Source organism: Colobus angolensis, unplaced genomic scaffold, assembly GCF_000951035.1.
Source record: "Colobus angolensis palliatus isolate OR3802 unplaced genomic scaffold, Cang.pa_1.0 Scaffold86, whole genome shotgun sequence".
In the NCBI taxonomy this organism is placed as follows: Eukaryota; Metazoa; Chordata; class Mammalia; order Primates; family Cercopithecidae; genus Colobus; species Colobus angolensis.
Genome location: NW_012122487.1, coordinates 12,462,255 through 12,480,810, shown reverse-complemented (window position 1 = coordinate 12,480,810; position 18,556 = coordinate 12,462,255).

Genomic DNA, 18,556 nt, shown 5'->3' with positions numbered 1-18,556 from the left:
AGATTTTAAAGTCATTTTAGTGAAATAAGAACCAAGCAATACAGTACAGGTTACATGAGGCAAAAGAATCAAGAGGCACAATAGTGAACCAGAAAAAGGAAGGCCATGTGCTTAGCCACCAAAGTTACATGTTACACGGGTTCTCTGAGAGAAAAGAAATAGATAGTGATAGAAGCCACTGCACATCTATTTTGGTTTATATAGCACAGGCTGAAATGTAAATTACTGTTCTCATTTCTGAGGACATAATAAGCAGCTTTCATCAAATTGTATTGGTATCGTCACAAAATCACAAGACCCTTTAAATGAGACATTGAGATTATTTGGAAAAATGTACTATTTTACTGATGAGGCAAGATCCTACTGCTCAAAGTTCATTAACTTAAATAGGACATCATCTTGTCAGAATTCAGCTCATGCGAGTTCAGGTAAGCCCTACAACACACTAACCATACTCTCTGTCGGTACTATTTCTGTAACATTATTACAATGTACAGCAACTAGTTTTCCACTTGTTCTATAGGGGAGGCAAAACTTTACTTGACTGGGCTTGAGAATTAAATTGACATAAGCTAGAGTAACATGAGAAAAGCACACATTTTAATGTGAGTATTATGTGATAAAATGCATTAGTCTGTTCTTGCATTGTTATAAGGAACTACCTGACACTACATAATTTATAAAGAAAAGAGTTTTCATTGGCTCACAGTTCTGCATGCTGTACAGGAAGCATGCCTCAGGAAGCCTCAGGAAACTTACAGTCATGGCGGAAGGTGCAGAGGAAGGAGGCACCTCTTACATGGCTGGAGCAGGAGGGAGAGAGAGAGAAGGGGGAAGTGCTACACACTTTTATAGATAACCAGATCTTGTGAGAACTCACTCAATATTACAAGAATAGCAAGGGGGAAATCTATGATCCAATCACCTCCTACCAGGCCCCTCTTCCAACACTGGGGATTGCAATTTGATATGAGATTCAGGTGGGGACACAGACCCAAGCCATATCATATGGAAAGACTCATAAGGAAATAAAAATTCAAAGAAGTGACAAAACCTAAAGGTTTTATATTAGTTTGGACAAAGAGAGACAGTTGTGTAAAAGTAATTGCATGATCTTGGGACACTAAAGGAAGAAAAAGATTAACACTATGTTTACAGATTCTCTCGTAGATGACTCCCCAGGAAAGAATGTTTCCTTTATTCTGGTACAGCGAAAGCATCTTTCACATGAGAGTTTTTATCTCCAGTTTTCAGGAAGAAAGGAGGGATTAGAATGCCCTTCTTGCATTTGATCTTTTTCAAGTGCCTTTAGGTCAAAGTAATCCTTATATCAAAGTTGCATATTTTGCAGAACATGTTCTGCCACCCTTCGGTTCCAAATGCAGAGCATGGCTGTGCCAACAAGGGAATCCCTGAAGTTTCTTTTCCCACCTAAAAAGAAAGAGAACACACTCAAACTGCTTTCCATGTTTCCTGTCACAAACAGAACTTTGGATACTGAGATTTAAGGGGCTGCGAGGAGGGGTGTGTGTGTGTGCTTTCTTGAAGAGGCTGAAGTTTAGATTAACTGCTAAACATAGTAAGCAGATGTTCATAGACAGGAGAGATGAGTGGGAACCTTTTTGCTGAGCCTTCCCGGATGGTGTTCTCAGGTCACTAGTACTTTTTTATTGAATACCAATAAACTAAGGTTCTTGTTTCAGTTGTTCTAAGGTATGTCCACACAGTTCTCCCTATCTATGCCTTTATTTTCTTCTTTTGCTGGAGTTAGGCTGACATAATCTCGTTAAATCAAGGTATCAGAACAGAAGGATTCTATCTATGTTAGACTGGTTTTCCTTCTTATTCTTTGCGTTTGTCATGTACAATTTTTTATGTACCCATGTAACAGCAATATTATGATAACAACTAGCATTTATGTCACTATATACAATGGGTACAACAGCATTTTATAAGCTGCTTTTGGTTTAAAATTTGCAATAACTTTATGAGGTAGGTCACTAGCCCCATTTTACAGATGATTAAAATAAGAGGTAGTTAATTTTCTTAAATTATAAACTTCAAATGGCAAGAAAAACATTTAAACATGTATTTTAGGACTCCAAAGAAATGATTTTATATTAATTGAAAATATACCTTATTTGTTAAATGTCTGTAGAACAGAAGAAAAAATATGTAGTTTGTATATGTTGCATTTACTTCTTCTCTAGTCAAGAGTAACAGATACAAAGCTAAATAAAGATGATTAATGGTATTATGCATATTAAACTCATTTTTTAAGCCCATTACAAGCAAGGCAAAAGGACCAGTTGTTTAGGATATTATGGTTTGCATTTACTCTGTCAATATAATCATGAAACACCAATAAATATGTATTGAGCATGAGAAAGGAAGCATCAGTTTGCTAATCCCCTCCCCCTACAATGAAACTATTTTGAACAAAGATACTTGAAAATAAGTCAAATTTTGAAAGGACACGTAAAGTATGCATTTTTAATCAAACAAAACCTTTACACTGATTTTCTTTTTCCTTCAAAGGAACTGAAGTTGTAAGGATGTGAAAGTATAATTCATTTTGTTCCATAGAGTTACTGACTCCTAGGTCAATAGTGTTTTAATATCCATCATATTCACACTATCTAAACTGGATACCTAAATTTCCTCCAGGAATTTCTTCTTTTCTTTTGTTTTCTTCTTTTAGAATTTAGTAAAGGAAATCTTTTAGATTCATTTACCTGAAACAAACCCACTCTTAGACTTTAAATAACTGAAGAAGCATATTTCCAACAAATCTTTCAGCAATATTATTTCCAAATCTAAAATTTGCTCTGCTTCATAGCTTTAGATTTACAGTCAGTTAAGATACTCAGGTTTTTTTAGCCTTAATCTAAATTTAAAGAAAGGTTGCATTCATTTCCATCTTGCAGTTCTTCCTTTTCTTCATATTATTGGTCTTTTCTAAACGTCACTCAATTTTGAACCTCATTATTTTTCCACTATTTTTCCTAATAACTACAGTTTCTCATCAATAGAGGGTTTCCAGATTTTCTAAAATTTCATCATAATATAATATAAATGTCAAATAAACTCAGTACAAAAAAATTGTTGTAGTAATAGCCTTTAAAATATGGGACTTACATGAAGAAAAATACATCTAGTGGGAATAAACCTTTAAAATTATTTTTAACCACAAAATCTGTAAGAATACCAGGTACCTATTTTGGCAAATATAAGTTTGATTCACACTTAACTCCTCCACTCTGGTTTAAATGTCACTTTTAACTTGTCCAACATTGCTCAACTAACATGAATAAAACATCTTATATTATATAATAATGACTGTTTTGTCAGGCAACCTTAAATGTTCTCTTAAGCTTTTGACTTGCCCGATAATATCAATTCAGAATTGATGTCAACATTGTAAATGATTATTTTAGTTATTCTTATACATAACTTTTCTATCATCTATAGTAACATAATTTCAGTGGCTACCTAAAGTACATCTTTTTATTAAAGGCTTATAAAAAACACAAAGAGAGCTGCAATAATAAGAATCACAATATGGCTTTACTTTTAAGAGTGATTTAATGTCACTTGACATTCTCAATAATCTGGTAGTTAAAGGGCCAGTTAGTATCCCTCTTTTTTTTTTTTTTTTGAGACGGAGTCTTGCTCTGTCACCCAGGCTGGAGTGCAGTGGTGGGATCTCAGCTCACTGCAAGCTCCGCCTCCCGGGTTTACGCCATTCTCCTGCCTCAGCCTCCAGAGTAGCTGGGACTACAGGCGCCCGCCACCACGCCCGGCTAATTTTTTTTTTGTATTTTTAGTAGAGACGGGGTTTCACCATGTTAGCCAGGATGGTCTCGATCTCCTGACCTTGTGATCCGCCCGTCTTGGCCTCCCAAAGTGCTGGGATTACAGGCTTGAGCCACCGCGCCCGGCCGTATCCCTCTTTTATACAGAAGAAAACCAGGACTCATAAAGTTTAAGTGACAAGTCCAAGGTCATTTTGCTAATATGTGGAAATGCAGTAATGAAGGTCAGTGCTTTTTCTATTCCACAAAAAAGCAACACTGCTTTGATACAACTTTGAACTTTGATGAAGGAAAAAATATTTTCTTATTGCTATACGTAAGAAGTAAACTGCAGCATTTTTACTGTAGCTCTGAAATAGAGTTAATTGGCTTTGTGCATTTCGATGGTGCTTATAGCGTATATCTTATTTATGAAGGAAAGAATACATTTAGTTCCTAACAATTCTGAAAATAAATACAAATTGTATTGAAAGCAATATGTAAAAGAAGTAATGGCATGTTAGGTTTTTTTGTTGTTTTTTTAAACGAAATTTTAGAAGATAAAAATTATCCAGATGGTTTCGTTCCATGAAAAGTATCTTGAAATGCTGTCCATTATAAATCCTTAATCTTTATTGCAGTTTTTTTTTTTTAAGATACACACACATCGAGGAAGACAACATAGACAAAGACTCATGACTCATTTCTTAAAATTAAACCGATTAACAATTACTTTGTTAGGTTAAGATAATGTGTTGCAATTTATTCTTTTTTTTTTTTTTTTTTTTTTTTTTTTTGAGATGGAGTCTCGCTCAGTCCCCCAGGCTGGAGTGCAGTGGCACGATCGATCTCCGCTCACTGCAAGCTCCGCCTCCCGGGTTCACGCCATTCTCCTGCCTGCCTCTTGAGTAGCTGGGACTACAGGAGCCCGCCACCACGCCCGGCAATTTTTTTGCATTTTTAGTAGAGACGGGGTTTCACTGTGTTAGCCAGGATGGTCTCAATCTCCTGACCTCGTGATCCACCCGCCTCAGACTCCCAAAGTGCTGGAAATACAGGCTTGAGTCACCGCGCCTGGCTGCAATTTATTCTTTAAGTGTCTTATAAAGCTCAAGTGTTCAATTTTTGGCACTCAACTTTAATACTAGCTATTTCACCTTAGTAATCATTTACCCTGAAGACCATTTCCAACGCACATCTGAAGAAGGTCATGATAATTCTAGTAAAACACCCACCAGCATTGCCAGGCTAACCATCTATCTGATTCTTTTGAGCCAAGTAAAAAAATATCAAATCCAAAAGTTCTGTACCAAAATGTACTATCAGTCTGCCAGAATTTTGGTAAGTTGCAATAAAGTAGGGAAAGAACACACATTTATACCAAACTTAAACCATTTATGATTCTTGAAATAAAAGTTTTCTATTTTTCCCTAAACTTTCTGACAATTCAGATATTTATGCTCTCCTAAATTTCTATAAAAGTCTAAGAATATTTCCTTGATTTATATATTTCCTTTATGTAATTCTGGAAATATTAAACAATCTCTTTATACACCATAACTTACATTTTAAGCAGTCTTAGTTTTTAAAATATCCTATCAATATTCAATGTGTTGAATGATGATCCTTTATACCTGAGAAATTTGTAAGATTCCAAAATTTCAATTATTTAGTTAATACAGATCATATATTCTCATAAACTGGAACAGTGGCATATGACCTTCTTATATATTAATCTTCTTAACTATAATGGAAGGCTCTGACATTTTAGGCTATAAAAGCGTGGCTCACTACCTGTACAGTATGGACAATCATCTTGCCTCTCTGAAAATGTTCCTTTTGATTGTGTTTAAAATAAGGTCATTTTAAGAAACAAATGCTTTCTACTCCCTCTATTCACTTTATGGATACCCATTTATAGTAGTGCTCCATACTGTAGTAATATTGTAGAAAAGAAATTTCCAGGATTTGAAAAAGATAAAACATTATAATTCTGAGAAAAAAATTACAAAGACAAAAAGAGGGGTAGGAAGGTTTCCATCTAGGAAAATATAATAAGTAATTACAAACAGTGTTATGTACTTTCAAATCTGAATTATATTATATGTAAAAAAAATGCATTCAGAAGAAGCAAATTTGCAGAGAATATATTTGAGTTGCAGTACTTCAAACGCAAGCATATTTCCTATTATACGTACAATTTACATGTAAACTTTATGTGGTAAAATTTAGTTAGCATGTATGATATCTTACTATATTACACACAATAAACCAGAAAAGTAGTTGTTATAATTATCTCCATTTTGTTGGTAAGATAACTAAAACTCAGGATCAACTAATTTTATCAAGTCAGAATTCAAAGTAAGGGGTGTTTAATTCCTAGATGAGTATTCCTCCCACTATATTATTTGAAATGACATTCCTGTTCACCAACAACTACCCAGAATATAGACTACAACATTCCTTTTTATTAATATGTGCAAAATGCATTTCATATATGTGTCATAAATTCAAATGACCTTGTTTTATACCATTTCATTCTCTATTGATTGGTTTTACAGAAAATGTAAACACCTCACAAAGATATGCGGTTATCTCTTTTCTGTAATATTGTACTTTATAAACATAGAATATATAAAGGCAACTCACAAAAAAGTTATTTAAAATGTTAAAATCAATGAATAATCAAGACCCATGTCCAAAAAATTATGTGGAATACTGTAGAATACATATCTAGGAATGATCCAGTAACAACATGAAGTAAGTTAGGATAGTAACATATGGACAAAGTATACATACTAAGCCAGGTGTCCACCACAGACTCCCATGTGAATAACGGTGACTGACACTACATAGTCTGGAAACCCCAGGGACTAAAGATGGGAAGGGATGGCAGCAACTGGGTACCAGTTTCCTCTTTCTGTGCCAATAATTCAGAGCAAAGAGACTGAGAGACCTTGTGTGTATATGTATATATGCAGACACACATGCAATATGTGTACACACAGATATATTATATCTGGGTGTGGGTGTGTGTATTTATAAAGACAAACATGCATTCAAATGTTGAAAAGATAAGTTACATAAATAACCAATTATTTAAAAATTTGGCTATTTATTGATTTTGGTAAATATCCAGATCCCACTCTGTAGTAAAAAATAACAAAAATTAAAATGTCATCAGGCTCTGCAGTATTGGAAAGAACATGGGATATGAGAACAATGGAGTTGTTTGCTTAACGTATGTGCACTTTGGTTCTTTTGTACATAGAGGAGGATTGCATTATATACACTAGATCACATAATTACAAATGGAATATAGAATCAGATTATCTGGATCTAGATCTAGCAGTGAAACTACTTGGCTTTAGATCCAGTTTCAATTTCCTTGTTTCTAAGAAAAAAGTAATTAATATTCATTTTGCAAAGAATGATTAGAGGATTAAATGAGACAATGTACATTATATGCTCAGCAAATGTAAATATACAGTTTGTATTCATATATGATAACAAATGTTCTTAAAAGTTTTTGACTACCACTCAAGAAAATATCATTCTTAGGTACATTTGGGAAAACTTAAACATAAAAAATAAAAAGGAAGTTTAAAAACTTTGCTTGCACTTATTATTTTTGACTATTTCTATCATTTTTAGCAAGATTATTAGGACTCACACATTTTCTAGAATGCAAGTCTCAAAATCCAAAACATATTTATAAATGTTATATACTTATTTAATAAATATATATGTTCAATATTGCTGATGGGCCTTTTTGAGAGCTTATTGAACACTGTAGTTAATTTTCAAGTGTAACAAGGCAAAAAGATCAAGGGTTTTCATATGAAGTTTGCTCATTTTGTCTGCACAAAAGACAAAAAAGTAGCTCCTTCAAAAATTAGAACATGATTCCAAAGAGCACCTAAATTTAGAAAGGCTTATCTTACCTGAACTTTCAAACCTGTTGAAAATTCCTCATGAGGATCTTTCATACTCTCATTATTTCTCTATCTTTGAAATATTGATACTTGCTCTCTCAGTTTTCTTTCATTTTATTTCATCAAGGGTTGCATATTTCATTTTCCTCTTTATATGAACTTCAAATATATCTTCTATTTATCCTTCAGTAGCATGGCTCATCTTCTTAACTACAGTGACAATAAACCTGAAAAATTACTGAGGAAATATGCCTTATTTCAAAACAAAATGAGCTTTTCACTCATAAGCCTCTGATTATATCTCTCTCTTCGATTATTTAAAAATGTGCTCTTATGAACTTCAATGCAGCATATTTGCCCTTGGAATATCTTTTTATCTTTTTTACTACATTCAGTCCATATAAAATATGGTAGTCAAAGTTGAAATTTTAAATTAAGAAAATTTAAAATACAAGCTAGCAGAGAAAAAATATGTTATTGCATCACTATATCAATTTATTTTACAAAAGTTCTGTCGCTCCAACTTTCATTAAAATTATCCAGTGTTAATTTGGAGGGTGGAGAAGAGAGGATGATAGAGAAAAATAACTGCCTTTAAAACACAGGCTAAAAACTGGTATGCTGAATATCAATTAAAAAATCTCGCTAAAACTGCAGAGGCTTATGCTACTGTCTGGTTGGCTGGGCAAGTGAGACCTTATACCTCATGCTTTTAGATTTGCCTGCTCAGTTGAAAATGCCTATCTTCTTCTATAGAAAAAAAGTATTTTTTAAAAAATCATAGTTATTTATATACCACAAGATGAGTCCAATTAAATTAGTCATATTCTGGTTTAAAATAGCATAATAAATTCAGGGGTCTCAACCTATGTTGCTAACATTGTATACATTTCCAGTGAGAGAGTTGAGCTAGACAATGACACTAAATATCTGTGTAACCTTAAATAAATCACTTAACTTTTCTGAACCTTGTTACTTCAGTATTACATAGGTTCCTCTCTACCCTCAATTTAAGATTATAAAGTACATGAAAGATTATATAAATTACTTTTTCATCTTGTAATAAAAAGCATAAAATTTTACCTATTAAGAAGTATTAAAGGCCAGGCACAGTAGCTTATGCCTGTAATCTCAGCACTTTGCGAGGCTGAGCCAGGAAGTTTATTTGAGGTCAGGAGCTCACAACCAGCCTGAGTAACATAAGTGAGATCCCATTTTGAAAACATTAAAAAAAATAAAACATTAGCCAGGTGTTGTGGTGCACACTTGTGGTCCCAGCTACTCGAGAGGCTGAGGTGGATCACTTGAGCCTGGAGACAGACGTTGCAGTATGCTGTGATCACACCACTGCACTTCAGTCTGGGCAACAAAGCAAGACTGAATCTCAATTAAAATATTTCAATAACTTGCATTTCACCAATTCAACTGTAAGTCCTGATACTACTAAACAACTCTCCCTATAGCTGCATTATTAAATGTTTGATAGGTGCTTAGGAAATGAGAATCCTAATGACAACATCTGCCATTGTTACTTACCAAAGGGTGAGCATTATGCTAATAGTTACAGTAAATTAAAACCAAGCATTGGAAAAAAATGATTGACTATGTAATTCATCATCCAAATCTGGATGTTTTTGGGAATAAAAGGAGCTGCATTAATGATTATACTAGGAGAAAAGGCTTAAACTGAGAATGTCATGGGTAAACCAGAGCATAAATTCATATATATATATTCACATATATGTATATAAATTCACATATATGTATATAACGTAAATGTCTGCATGAGCAATGAGAAATATGTGTAATGATATGTATCAGGGAATGAAAATCACTTTCCAGTGTTGGATGGAATTGAAAGTAGTGGTGGAAATAAAATTATAAGTTTTTTGCTATGTTGTTTCATTGGTTATAATACATGAATTTGCTGATTTCAATTGCTGATGAAATTTGAAGTAACATTAAAAATTAAAAATAAAAGTGATACCAAAACATCTCCCAACAGTCTTAAGATGTTTCACTTAGATGATGGCATTCAATTGAAAACATTGAAATAATTATTTCCCAAGGCCACAGAGTGAGTAACATACAAACCTGGGACCAAACTATGTGGACCACACTGCCTTCTCATTATGTTTCCCATGAGATTTCTTGATTGAACATTATGGGAATTCATACTTCTTCATTATAGATAAGACTCTCTTAATAATTTCAATTATCAGCATTTTGCCCTCAGGGAATTGAGAGATTAAATAAGAAGAGCATTTTTTACATCCATTACTAGAGCCATCCTTTGTGACATCCATTCCATAAATATCTAGCAACTATTGTTCTCAGTTGGAATAATCAACAATATCCAGTATATAAAAATGAATAATAGTTTAATAGCTTTAAATTCAAAGTTTACTGAAGTTCATGAAAATATGATGGTAAAGTCTATTCGAATATGTATCAAATGAGGAAATTATGTGAACTGTAATCTATGCCTAAGCTATGACACTTATCACCCTTACTGTCAAGAAATGGTTGGGACTGTATATAAATGAGAATGTGTTGCAAATTAGGTGGTGAATCAGCGAGTTGTCACCTTTTCTTTACTAAGTGTTTGGAAAATACATATAAATTTGGAGACAAAATTTAAAACAGCATTTTTCACAATACTTTCTATTGAGTCATTCAGGTATTCATCAAATATTTGTTTAGCTCCCAACATGTGCCAGGCATTTCGTTAAGCACTAGACTGAAGTAGTGAATAAAATATATACTTACTTTTCTCAGAGGGCTTACAAATTCTTAAAACTTTAAATATTGAACAATTATCATGCCTTAAGTAAAAAAGTGCAATCTGCTAAAAGGGATGTGTAACCATGAGTTAGACTTAGTGTGAGGAGTAAGGAAAAGTGTTTAAGTCTTCAAAATTTCCTGGAAGTTAACCAGTTAGGATTGTGAGTGTACTAGAAGAATAAAGAAGAGTAAAATTAAAGAGTATGCAAATGATCTGAGGTGATAATAGGCCTTTCATAAGAACTGAATAATTGTCAATGTAGGTGGCACTATTTTTTCTAGGAATTTTTATATTGTAAATGCTTGGGGATAACAACTTGGTGACATGTTTCTTACATCTATGGATGATTCTTCATACTTTATTTGCATAAGAAGCAAATTATTTTTAACTATAGTGTATGATTTGGGTATCACTGGAGGATAAAGTTCCACCAAATTGCCTCTTTGCATTGTTGCTGTGAATTAGTAGAAAAATGAGAAGAGAGTAGTGAGCAAATTTTGTGAACAAAATTTTAAAAGCTTATGAGTTGATGTAACAGCTTTGGAGGATAACTAGTTAGGCACTGAACTACTTTCTTTTAATGTTAATTATGTTGCACGGTTACACAGTTGTGCTGTTTTTACAGTTAGTTGTCGCAGGAAAGCATCTTTCTTATTAACAATATGAGTATGAAATTAGGACCCTGTAAAGAGAAGAAGCAACATGAAGCAAAGAAAGACATGTGATGTCTGACTGTCTCCATGTTGGTGATAGTAACATTGCTTATTGGGTTAAAGGGTAATTGTCTTATCTTTTCCATCAGAAAATTACATATTTCCTCTAGTATCCAGCAAGTAACTAAGCAGTGAAACTTGTAATTATGGAAATGTACATTTCACCCAATGGTTAATCCAGAATTAAAGAAAAAAAATATGTGCCTTCAGATAAAAACTACAAAGGGACCAGGCAGGATTCACAAAAATATAGTAATTTCTTTGCATATATTAATAAAACTCCAGATCATCAAATATAAAGAAAAATTTTAAAAAAGAAAAAGGAGGGAGCCATCTAGGTGGCTGGCTTGAATTACCTAGCACTCGCCTACTTTACAAAGAAGGACCATAACAGTGAGTAGATATTCGGATATTGAACAGGGCATCTAAAATCCAGCACTGGAATTCAGCCTTTGTGGTACAGAAAGATGAAAGTGAAATGGTTGTCTTAGCCAGCATTGGCTCAGAGCCAGGAGAAACTTCCCACTGTGGGTAAAAGGTAGGTGAAAGATCTTCATCAGTCCACATTCCCATTGCAGATTTCTGCTGTATCCACTGTGGTAGAGCCCTTTGACCCTTGTGGACCCTGAGACTTGTGTAAGGATCTGCATAGAGTCCATGCAGTGGCACCATTCCAGACAGGAAATTCATGCTGGGTCCCACATTTCCCCTGAGACCCAAGCAATCATAGGATGGTGTAATTTTGAAACACCAGACCCCACAAGACTACATCCTGCCCCAGGGCCCAAGAACCCCTGCATCTCCATGTCCCTGAAACCCTGCTGATGTCACCCCATGTCCACACAGAAGGCTGCAGCATCATAATGCTGGGTAGACTCAGTAATGTGGCCAAGTCCCTAGCATTCTAGCCCACCCTGGAAAAACGGTGGTGTAGCACACTGGAAAGTTTGCCCCCAGGACAAAAAGAGCCAAAGAATGTGCTCCCCAGAGCCTGAGAGCCACCTGCCTTGGGCCACTGCCAGTAACAGCACCCCATACCCCTAGCCGTAGGGCCACTGCACAACTGCATGGGCATTTAAGGAGCCTGAAAACCAGGCCTTCCCACCCACACTGCCACTGTCTCTATGCCATCTGGGAGCCTGGAGATTGATCTACCCTGTCTGCCACCAGCTGCTGGTCACTGACCCCATAAGGGGATGTTAAGGACAGGATATCCCCACCTAGAACCACTCTGCAAGTGCCCATGTGCATCATCTGGGGGCCTGGGCATGGGCTTCCCTAGCCTGCTGGCAGCAACACATGTGATCAGAGCCTGGTGATTGATCAACACCATCCACTGCAGCCTGTACCTGCACACATCATCAGGGGCCCTGGGGATGGGTCTGCTTTACTTGGTGCCACCCCTGCCAGTGCTTGTGCACATGGTCTGAGGGCTTGGGGATCAATCCTCTCATACCTCACATCTGTCAGTGAGGTAGTGTCAGTGAGGTAGGAGTATTTGCATACTCCTCCTGTCCCCAGGCCCCTTCAGCCTGATGCCATTACCACTGCTGGCACCAACATGCTCATATCACCTGAGGGCCTGGGGACGGAGTCATCCAGTCTGCTGTGGCCACTGCTGGTGCCAATATGTGCTGCCTCGGGGCCTGAGGGTTGACCTAATACCACAACTGCCATCACCAATGCTGTGCACACCACCCAGAGCACATAAACCCACCTGACAGCCTGACCCACTGCTGCCACTGCTGGAACCCAAGAAAACTGTCTGGAGGTTCCAAGATCAGCCTGCTCAGACCAGTACCACTAGTTTCTGTGTATGCCACCAGGGAGCCCAAGAATCCACATACTTACCCTGCCAACACCACCACTGGGGCCCAACGACTAGCACAACTGATGTCCCCATTCTCAGCAAAACCTCAACACAGAATCTACAGACAACCACAACATAAGCCACTGAGGAACTCACAGACACCACTGATACTGATTACAGCCAAATAAATCATACTACACTATTGTGCCCACCCAGAATCAAACCCAAAGTAACCTATCCAACCAACACCATACATACATCTTGAGGAAAAAGTTCTCCCTAACAAAAGCAAATTCAAAAAATTAGAAGAAGTGACTATCACACCAAATGCACAGATATCAATGTAAGAACACTAGAAACATGAAAAATCAAGGACACGTGACACTTACAAAGGAACACAGCAATCCTCCATCAACAGATTCCAACACCAACAAAAATCTATGAAATGCCTTAAAAATAACTGGAACCTGTGATATTAAATACGTGCATTAAGATACAAGAGAACACAAATAAACAGCACAAAGAAATTAGAAAAAAAATTCAGGATATGAATGAGAAATTCCATAAAGAGGTAGAAGAGATACACATCATTAAAAGAACCAAACTGAAATCCTGGAAATGAATAACTCAATGAGTAAAATAAAAAACACAGTAGAGATTTTCAGTGATAGACTAGCTCAAGCAGAAGACAGAAGAAAGAAGTCAAATCTTCTGAAATATCTCAATCAGACCAGAAAAGGAAACTAAGAGAAAGAAAAAATAATCGAAAAGAATGAACAAAGCTTACATTACATATTAAACACAATAAAGCATATTTAATACATATTAAACACAATATTCAAAATTTGGTATGTTCCAGCATAGATAACCTGTTCAACAGAATAATAGCTGAGGAATTCACGTGTCTTGCAAGAGATACAGATATCCACTTATAGAAAGCTCAAAGATCTCCAAACAGAGTCAATCCAAAAAGAACTTCTCAAAGGCACAGTATAGTTGAAATGTTAAAAGCAAAAGACAAAAAGAGAATTTTTAAAACAGCAGGGGAAAAGCATCATGTCACATATAAGGGAACCCTTATCAGAGTAACAGCATTTTTCTTAGCAGAACATTTATATGCCAGGATAAAACGAAATTATGTATCCAAAATACTGAAAGAAAAACAAACTGCTAGCCAAGAATACTATACCTAGAAATTCTATCCTTCAAAACTAATGGAGAAATAACACCTTTCTCAGACCAGCAAAAACTGAAGGAATTCATCAACACTATACCAGTCTTACAAGAAATGCTGAAGGAAGTCCTACATCTAGAAGTGAAAAGATCATATCTCTTATCATTAAAAAAACATAAAAATTCACAACTCACCAGTAATGCAGACACCCAAATGAGAAAGGACACAAACATTACCATTACAAAAATAAAAAAATAAAAAACATCAACCGCTACAAAAAACAAACAAACAAAAAAACACCAAACCGCAATGGTAAACAATAAGAGAGAAGGAAAGGAACAAAAGGATATACAGAACAATTAACAGAGTAACAAGAATAAGTCATATGAATGAAAATGCATTAATATTAACCCTGAATAAAAATGCATCAAATTAACCACTTAAAATATAAAAACTGGTTGAATGAATTATAAAAGGCAAAACGAATCAAATATGACTCAGCTATATGCTGTCTTTAAGGAACTTACTTCACCTGTAAAGAAACATAGAGACTGAAAGTGAAGGGATAGAATAAGGTATGCCATGCAATTGGAAACTAAAAGAGAAAAGAAACAACTACAATTATAGAAAAATTGACTTTAAGTCAAGAGCAGTAAAAAGAGACAAAGACGGTGACTATATAACGATAAAAAGCTTAACTCAGCAAGAGGATATAACAACTCTAGATATATATGCACCCAAAACCAGAACACACAGCAAATATTACTAGATATAAGGAAAGAATAAACTCCAATACAACAATACTTGGGGACTTAGTTCAACACTCCATAGTTAGTACTGGATGAGTCTTCCAGACAGCAAACGAACAACACAAGATCATACTTAAACTACACCATAAACCCAATGGACCTAATACATATTTACATAACATTTCACCAAAAGCTGAAGCTGTAGAATACACATTCTTTTCATTAGCATGCAAAATATTCCTCAGGATTAACCATATGTTAATACAAACAAAAAGTCTCAACAAACTTATAAAAACTGAAATTAAATAACATGCTTCCTACTGAACTTTAAGTTCATAATGAAATTAAAAAGGAAATAAAAAAATGAAACAAATGAAAATGAAAGCACAACATATCAAAACTACTGGGATACAGCAAAAACAGTAGTAAGAAGAAACTTTATAGCAATAAATGCCTGCATTACAAAGAAGAAATATTTCAAGTTAACAACCTACTGAGGTATCTCAAGGAACTAGAAATACAAGAGCAACCCAAACCCAAAACTAGTAGAAGGAAAGAGATAAAGGTCAGAGAAGAATTTAACAAAATTGGGGCTAAAACAATACAAACAATTTTAAAAAAAAGGTATTTTTGATATAAAAACCTATAAAATACTAGCTAACCAGGAAACAAAAGGGAGGGGACTCAAATAAATAAAATAAGAAGTGAAAATGGAAACAATATAACTGCTACTACTCTTATTCAACATAATACTGGAAGTTCTAGTCAAAGTAATCAGCCAAGAGACATTGAAAAGGCATCCAAATTGGAAAAGAGGAAGTCAAATTGTCCCTTTTTGCAGATTACATAATTTTATCTGTAGGACTATCTAATGCTTCTCAAAAATTTAGGGAACTGATAAATTCAGTGAAGTTACAAGATACAAAATCAATATACAAAAGTCATTACCATTTACATATCCCAATAAGTAACTAGCTGAAAAAGAAATCTCATTTACAATAGCTACACAAAATACCTTGGAATAAATTTAACCAAACAGGTATAAAATGTCTATGAGGAAAACTATAAAACACTTGTTGAAGAAATTGAAGAGGACACAAACAAATGGAAAGACATCCCATGCTTATGACCAGAAAAAATAATTGTTAAAATAACCACACCACCAAAACTAATCTACAATTCAATGTAATTCTTGTAGCAATACCATTAACATTCTCATGTATGGAATCACAAAAGTCTCCAATTAGCCAAAACAATACTGAACAAAAAGAACAAAGCTGGAGGCATCACACTACCTGACTTTAAATGTTAATACAAACCTATAGTAATCAAAACATCATATTGGTATAAAAATAGAAACTTTTCTAAAGGAACAAAATAGAAAACTCAGAAATCACATATTTATAGGCAACCAATTTTCTGAAAAGATGCCAAGAACATACTGAGGACAGGACACTCTCTTTAATTACTGGTGCTGGAGAAACTGGATGTCCATATGCAGAGTAATAAAACTAGAACATTATCTCTCACCAAATATAAAAATTAACTCACAATGAATTAAAGATTTAAATGTAGGACCCCAAACCATAAAATTACTGAGAGAAAACACTCAGGACATTGGTTTAGGCAAAGATTTTATGGTTAAGACATCAAAAGCTCAGGCAACAAAAACAAAATGGCAAATATACCTACATTGAATGAAAATGCTTCTGCACAGCAAAGGAAACAGACAACAGAGTGAAAAGACAACCTTTTGAATGGAAGAAAATATTTGCACATTATTCCTTGGCAAAAGACTAATTCCCAGTATATACGAGAAACTCAAATAACTCACCAACAAAAAGACAAATAATCTCATTAAAAAGTGGGCAAAGGACCTAACTAGAAACATGTTTCAAGAAAAGACATACAAATGGCCAAAAGGTATATAAAACATGTGCAACATCCCTAATCTTCAGGGAAATGAAAATAAAAACCATAGTCAGATATAATGTTACCCCAGTTGGAATGGATATTATCAAAATTACAAAAAATAAATGCCGGTGAGGATATAGAGAAAAGGGACCTCTTGTACACTGTAGGTGGGAGTCCAAATTAGCAAAGCCACTATGGAAAACTACATGGAGGTTTATCAAAAAAGTAAAAATAGAACTACCATATCATTTAGCAACATTTAGCAATTCCACTACTTGATACTTACTCAAATGAAAGGAAATCAGTATATCAAAAGGATATCTACACTCCAAAATTTACTGAAATACTATTTGCAATAGCCAATATGTGAAATTAACCTAAGTGTCCATCAGTGGATGAATGGATAAAGAAAATGTGGTATATATTCACAGTGAAATACTCTTCAGCCATAAAAAGAGTGAAGTCCTGTCATTTGCAACTACATGCATGGAACCTGCAGTCATTAAATTAAGCAAAATAAGCCAGGCACAGAAAGACAAATATTGTATGTTCTCACTCATGTGTGGGGGCTAAAAACAATGATCCCATGTAGGTAGAGAAGACTGATACATATCAGAGGCTGGGAAGGGTGGGGATGAGGGATAAAGAGAGCTTGGTTAATGGGTACAAACACAGTTAGATAGAAGAAACAAATTTGTGTTTTGCAGCACAGCAGGATGACTATAGTTAGCAATAATTTATTGTATATTCCAAAACAACTAGCAGATTTGAAATGGAGTCCACATATGTCAGCCTGCAGTAGCAAAGAAGGTATGAAAATGGTGGTGGAGGGTAGATCCAGAATGGCAAACAAAAATAGCGTAACTTCTAAGACCACAGCCTTGTTTTTCATATCGAGTTCTAGTATTTATGTATCCAATAACACTGTTTACTCAAACTCATGGTGAACATGTGTTCACACTATTTCATACAGTCAATAGATTACAAAATCCAAATAGTTGGAGAACCCAAGAGAAAATTGAAAAAGCAGGAAACACAAATGCATATAAAACAATTTTCAACTTCTTCCACTGAGACTTATACTTGTGAGTAACTTTTTAAGAAAATATTTAAATGGATATATAATTTTAAAATACAAAAATAAAAAATTCAATTACATGTGAAACAACTGTGAAATTCATTATTGTCAAATCATATTAAAAATTATTATGCAATATTTTTTATCATTTCAACTTGCCAGATTCTTAAATGCTATCATCGAATGCTGCTCAGTTAGTAATTATAACAGCAATATCACAGATTCTCTTAAGCATATATATGAAAAAACTAATATGGAAATGTATATAGGCATCCAAAAATAATTAGTAACTTGTGTCTCATTTTTCTTCAAAGAATCTCTTTTTAAAAATCTATAAAAGATGTTAATTTATGTATAAAGATATCTACTGTTCATTGCACTGATACTAAATTGAGCAATAGTAAATTATAACACCACCATATAAAGAATATGTTTTGTTAACCAAAGTTTTAAGGTGAAATGTAAAAAACCTTTATGTGAAGTGGAAAAAGAAAATTAAGGAATTGCCATTATTCAGAGAATAAAGGAAATATAACAAAGCATAATCATGGTTATTTTGATATGGAGGATGCTATGGTTTGAATGTATGTGCCTCTCCAAAATT